The sequence below is a fragment of the Gossypium arboreum genome, chromosome 12 (genome assembly GCF_025698485.1).
Source record: "Gossypium arboreum isolate Shixiya-1 chromosome 12, ASM2569848v2, whole genome shotgun sequence".
Classification (NCBI taxonomy): Eukaryota; Viridiplantae; Streptophyta; class Magnoliopsida; order Malvales; family Malvaceae; genus Gossypium; species Gossypium arboreum.
In genome coordinates, this window is record NC_069081.1 from 12,792,507 (window position 1) to 12,798,767 (window position 6,261).

A 6,261-nucleotide genomic window follows, 5' to 3' on the forward strand; every position below is an offset into this window, starting at 1 on the left:
TCGCACCCCATAACTGGGTGTACCTGAGTAGAACCACACAAACCATCAATCTTTTTATTTAAAAGTTCTACTTAGTTAGATAGCATGGTAACCTTATCGAGGTTGAAAACACCGACCGCTTTCGTCGACTTTTGTCCTCATAACTTGCCACTGATAGTTGTTCAGTGACATCTCTTCAATAAATTCATAAGCTACTTCAAGTGTTTTGTTATTCAAAGCTCCACCGACGGCTGCATCGATAAGTTGCCTCGTTGAGGGGTTCACACCGTTGTAGAACATCTGAACCTGTAGCCAAAGTGGTAGCCCATGGTGAGGGCACCTTCTCAAAAGATTCTTGTATCTCTCCCATGTATCATAGAATGTTTCTAGATCCATCTGCACAAAAGAAGAGATGTTATACCTCAACTTAGCCGTTTTAGCCGGCGAAAAATACTTAAGTAAAAAATTTTTGATCATTTGTTCTCAAGTAGTGATCGACCCTCGTGGTAACGAGTGCAACCACTATTTAGCTTTGCTCCTCAATGAAAAGGGAAACAACCGAAGGCGTATGGCATCATCAGAATTGCCATTGATTTTAAAAGTATCCCAAAACTCTAGAAAATTTGTCAAGTGATTGTTTGGATCCTCATCCTGCAAACCATCAAACTAAACAAATTGTTGTATCATTTGAATTGTGTTAGGTTTCAGTTCAAAATTATTCGCAGCAATAGAAGGCCTAACTATACTTGACTCAGTTCCTATTAAATTAGGTTTAGCATAATTATACATAGTGCGCGGAGTAGGATTTTGATTTACTTGATCAGCCACAATCGTAGGAGGTAGCGGATTTTCCTGATTTTCAGCCATCTCCTCGGTTGTAGTTGAAATATCATCCTCTTGCTCTTCCTCTATGTATCTTAGGCTTCACCTTATTTCTCTTCGATTTCTGCGGGCTATACGATCGATCTCACTATCAAAAAGTAACGGTCTCGACGGGTTTCTTCTAGTCATACACTATAAAAACCTGTCAGAAGCGAATAAACGAAAAATTAAAAAAGAAAATAAAAATTTAAATTGCTATAAAAGTAAAATGGCTACAGTAATAAAAATTGAGTGTTCCTAATATCTTAGCTCCCCGACAACGGCGCCAAAAACTTAATCGTGATATGATGTGATATATGATACATACAAAAAGTTTTATAATTTATAATGGATTGCTCTTGAAAACTAACTATCACAATGAAGGCAAGCTCACCTGTCGAACAGTAGTATAGCTTTAGCAAGACTGGATTGTCGAATCCCAAAGGAACTAAAAGTACTAGTATTAACTTTCTTTTTATTATCTAGCCTAAAAATTAAGGGTTTTGTTTATCTAAACTAATTAACTAGACTAAGAACGCACAGAAAGAAAATTGGGAAAAAACTTTTGAGAAAATTGATTGACTAAGACAATACCTAAGGAAAAATCCACCTAGACTTCACTTGTTATTTGACTCTGAATCAGACAATTTATTCATTTGACTTGTTCCGTAGAAATCCCTAAGTTATATTATTTTCTCTCTCGAGACTAACAACGTCTAATCCTAAGTTAATTAATTGAAATCTCTTTCTAATTAACTCATTAGTGTTGCATTAACTTGATCTATGGATTCCCTTATTAGGTTTCACTGTAATCCGACAAAATCTTGTCACCCTATCTCTAGGCGCGCAATCAACTCCACTTAATTATGAAAGATCTACTCTTAGACAGGGACTTTTGCTCCTCTAAATAAGCACATCAGTACTTGAATCAATATCCTGGAATATTAAAACAAGAATTAACACATAATTAAGAACAAATCAAATATTTATCATACAATTCAGATAACAATAACAAGATTCGTCATAGGTTTTATTCCCCTTAGGTATTTAGGGGATTTAGTTCATATTTATGAACAAAAACATCTCAAAAGAATAAAGATAACATAACATAAAGAAAACCCAAAACTCCTGAAGGAAATTGAAGGGAGATCTTCAGTCTTGAAGATGAATCCGACTTCTAAGATGGATCAATCGGCTTTCTTGAGTAATTCCTTGCCTCCTACTCCGTGTGTCCCTTCTAATCCTCCTCTAGTATGTTTAATTAGGCTTTAGAATGCCTCTAAGCCCTTAAGAGTGGCCTTTTTCTGAATAAAATTAGACTTGTGCTCGACAGGGACATGCCCGTGTAACACGCCCGTATGCAAGTACTTCAAAACTGTGCTCAAGGCTGTTAAATAGGCACGGACGTGTGGTCTACCAGTGTAAGTTGTGTGTCGATTCTGCCAAATTAACACAGGAATGTAGTCTACCTGTGTTAGAGCCTGCTAGAACTACACGGCCATGTGGTCTAGCTGTGTGAGAAAGTCAAGGCCGTGTTGATTCTCCAGGTTGGCCCATTTTCTCCGTTTTCGACCCGTTTCTCACTCTTTTTACTCTTCTATGCTCACCCAAGTATAAAACATGAAATTAAAGGATTAGGAGTATCGAATTCACCAAATTTAAGTATAAATCATCCATAAATGTGCTAAGGATGGGATAAAAATATGTATAAATTATAGTTTATCACACATGGCCCAGACACTTCCACACGGGTAATCCACATGCCCATGTTAGACGCACGGTCAGACCACACACTCGTGTGTCATGGCCGTGTCGACTTAAATCCATATTAGAGTTGCACACGGCCTGAGCACCATCACACAGGAGTGCCACACGACTGTGTACTTGTCGAGACCTATTTTAATTCTACTCAGAATAGGCTAATTTTAGGCTATTTTGGGCATTCCAAAGTCTATTTAAACACACTAGGAGAGGATCTAAGGGGTACGCAAAGTAGAACACATGAATTACTCGAAGAACGCCAACGGATTCAGCTCGGAAGCAGGATCGCCTTCAAGACTGAAGATCTCCCTCCAATTTCCCTCTCGAAGTTTTTTGGTTTCTTTATGTTTGTTGTTTTCTTATTTTTGAGATGTTTTCCTACTACAATATGAACTAAACTCCCTAAATACCTAGGGAGGATGAAACCTAAGACGGATCTTATTATTTAATATTCTGAATTTAATGATAAATAATTGTTCTTGTTCTTAATTATGTTTATTAATTCTTGTTTTAATATTTTCAGGATATTGATTCAAGTTGATGTGCTTATTCAGTGGAGCAAAAGTCCCTATTTAAGAGTAGATCTCACATAATTAAGCAGAGTTGTATACAAATCTAGAAATAGGGCGGCATAAATCTGCCGGATTAGAGTCAAATCTAATAAGGGAATCCATAGATCGAGTTAATGCGACAATAGGGGTTTTAATTAGAAAGAGATTTCAATTAATCAACCTAGAGTAAGTTGTTTTTAGTCTCAAAAGAGATATTAACATAATTTAGGGATTTCTACTGATCAAGACAAGTGAATAAATCGTTAGATTCAAAATCAGAATAATAAGTGAAGTCTAGGTAGATTCTTCCTTGGGTATTGTCTTTATTATTGGTTTATTCGATTACTTTATTCACTATCTGCCGCGTTCATTAGTTAATTAGTTAGTTAATTTTAGACTAAAATAAATCCCTTATATTTTAGGCTAAAAAATAGAAAGAAAGTTAATACTAGTACTTTTAGTCATTTAGGATACGATACTCTGGACTCATCGTAACTATACTACCATTCAATAGGTGCGCTTGTCTTAGTCGTGATCGTAGTCTAGTTTAGTGGTTCATAAAACAATCATCAAGTTTTTGGCGCCATTACCGGGGACTAAGATATTAGGAACTCTTGAATTTTATTACTTTAGCCATTTTTTTATTTTTATTGTAAATTACTTTTTGTTTTGATTTAATTTTTACTTCTCTTCTAATCTCCCTGCTATTTGCTTCTGGCAAGAATCTCTAGTTTATGACTAGAAGGAACCCGTCAAGATGTTTGCTATTTGATAGTGAGATAGAAAGCATAGCTCGCAAAAATCAAAGAGAAATAAGGCGAAGCCTACAGTATATAGAGAAAGAGCAAGAGGACGTGACCGATATACCCGAAGAGATGGCGAACAATCCGACTAATCCGCTAACTCCTGTAGTTGCTGCAAATCCAGTAAATCAGCATCCTGCTCCTCGTACTATGTATGATTATGCTAAGCTTACTTTAATAGGAACTGAATCGAGTATTGTTAGACCTGCTGTTTTTGCAAATAATTTTGAACTGAAACCTAACACGATTCAAATGATACAACAGTTTGTTCAGTTTGATGGTTTGTAAGACAAAGATCCAAACACTCATTTAGCAAATTTTCTGGAATTCTGCGACACCTTTAATATCAATGGCGTTTCTGACGATGCCATTCGCCTTCGGTTGTTTCCCTTTTCATTACGGAATAAGGCTAAATAGTGGTTAAACTCGTTACCACGAGGGTCAATCACTACTTGGGAACAAATGACCGAAAAATATTTGCTTAAATATTTTTCGCCGACTAAAATGGCTAAATTGAGGAATTATATCTTTTCTTTTGTACAGATGGATTTAGAAACACTTTATGATGCATAAGAGAGATACAAGGATTTATTGAGAAGGTGTCCTCACCATGGGTTACCTTTATGGTTACAGGTTCAGACCTTCTAGAACGGTGTGAACCCCTCAACAAGGCAACTGATTGATATAGCTGGTGGAACTTTGAACAACAAAACACCTGAAGAGGTTTACGAATTTATTGAAGAGATGTCACTAAACAACTATCAATAGCAAGTCATGAGAATGAAACCGACAAAAGCAGCTAGTGTTTTCAACCTCGATGCGGTCACTATGCTATCTAACTAGTAGAACTATTGAATAAAAAGATTGATGGTTTGTATGATTCTACTTAGGTACATCCAGTGATGAAGTGTGATTCAAATGGATGAGGGATGCACAACACAGACTATCCATCCTTCAACCCTAGCACCGAGGGAGAACAAGTCCACTATATGGGTTACAATTCTAGACCTCAGAATAATCCATAGAGTAACACTTACAATACAGGTTGGAGGAACCATCCCAATTTTTCGTGGGGTGGTCAAGGGAATCAAAGGCCACAACACCCTTCAGGTTTTCATCAACCACCTTACCAACAAGAGAAAAAGCCGAACCTTGAGGAGATGCTTAAAAAATTTATCTTGGTGTCAGAAACTCATTTTTAAAATACCGAGACAGCACTTAAAAATCAGCAAGCATTGATTCAAGGGCTCGAAACTCAAATAGGTTAGCTTGCTAAGTTGATCTCTGAACAACCGTAAAGGTGGGTTGCCTAGTAATACAGAAACTAACCCAAGGGAGCAACTCCATGCCATCACTGTGCACGACAAAGAAGGGTTAGCTAAACCTAAATCTGAAATGATGCAAGAAGCTGTGGTAAGAAATGGTAAGGTTGAGGTGAGTCATGGTACACAAAAGTCGGTAAGCAAAGAATATAGACCCTGTGTGCCATACACCAATGCGACAAGGAAAGATCATACAGACGAAAAATTCGGTAGATTCCTTAAACTCTTTCAAAAATTACATATTAACTTACCGTTTATTGAAGCTCTTTCGCAGATGCCAAACACAGTTAAATTTTTAAAGGAGCTTTTAGCAAACAAACGAAAGTTAGATGAGTCATCTCATGTGGAGTTAAATACAGTTTGCTCAGTTATTTTGCAAAACAAGCTACCCAACAAACTGAAAGATCCAGGGAGTTTTACGATTCCTTGTCTAATTGATAGTTTGAATGTTAATAATGCCTTAGCTGATTTAGTGGCAAGTATTAATGTCATGCTCTACAAGATGTTTAAGCAGGTAGGACTAGGGAAACCCAAACAAACTAGGATGAACATACAATTAACTGATAAAACTATTAGATTTCCTAGGGGTATCGTTGAAGATGTGCTTGTTAAAATTGACAAATTCATATTCCCAGTAGATTTTGTTGTCTTAGACATGGATAAGGACAGTGACATACCCTTAATTCTAGGCAGACCCTTTTTAACAACTGCTGGATCTATCATTGATGTTGGAACAGGTGAACTCACATTTCATGTAGGAGATGAAACAATTATTCTCTAAGCTCATGATTCTATTAAAATGTCTAGTGATAGAGATGATATTACAAGTCATTTTGATGTGAGTAACATTACAACTCAGCCTTTTGTGTAGGAATTTCCTTGCAAAGACGTGATGGAGCCATAGCCAAACTCATTCAATACCAACAGGACGTTTCTTGAAGAACGAAGATTACAGATTGAGGAACTAGATGAATGGCTAACACA

The 6,261-nt window shown here is 36.7% G+C and overlaps 2 non-coding genes across 2 annotated transcripts; one reads left to right on the plus strand and one right to left on the minus strand.

Moving 5' to 3' along the window:
* Positions 1 to 301: 301 nt before the first annotated feature.
* On the plus strand, positions 302 to 408 carry LOC128286139 (small nucleolar RNA R71). The gene has a single exon (XR_008276684.1). It is a non-coding gene; the product is annotated as a small nucleolar RNA R71 (small nucleolar RNA).
* Positions 409 to 4,465: 4,057 nt separating this feature from the next.
* Positions 4,466 to 4,572, minus strand: LOC128286011 (small nucleolar RNA R71). Its single transcript, XR_008276558.1, has one exon. It is a non-coding gene; the product is annotated as a small nucleolar RNA R71 (small nucleolar RNA).
* Positions 4,573 to 6,261: the final 1,689 nt, after the last annotated feature.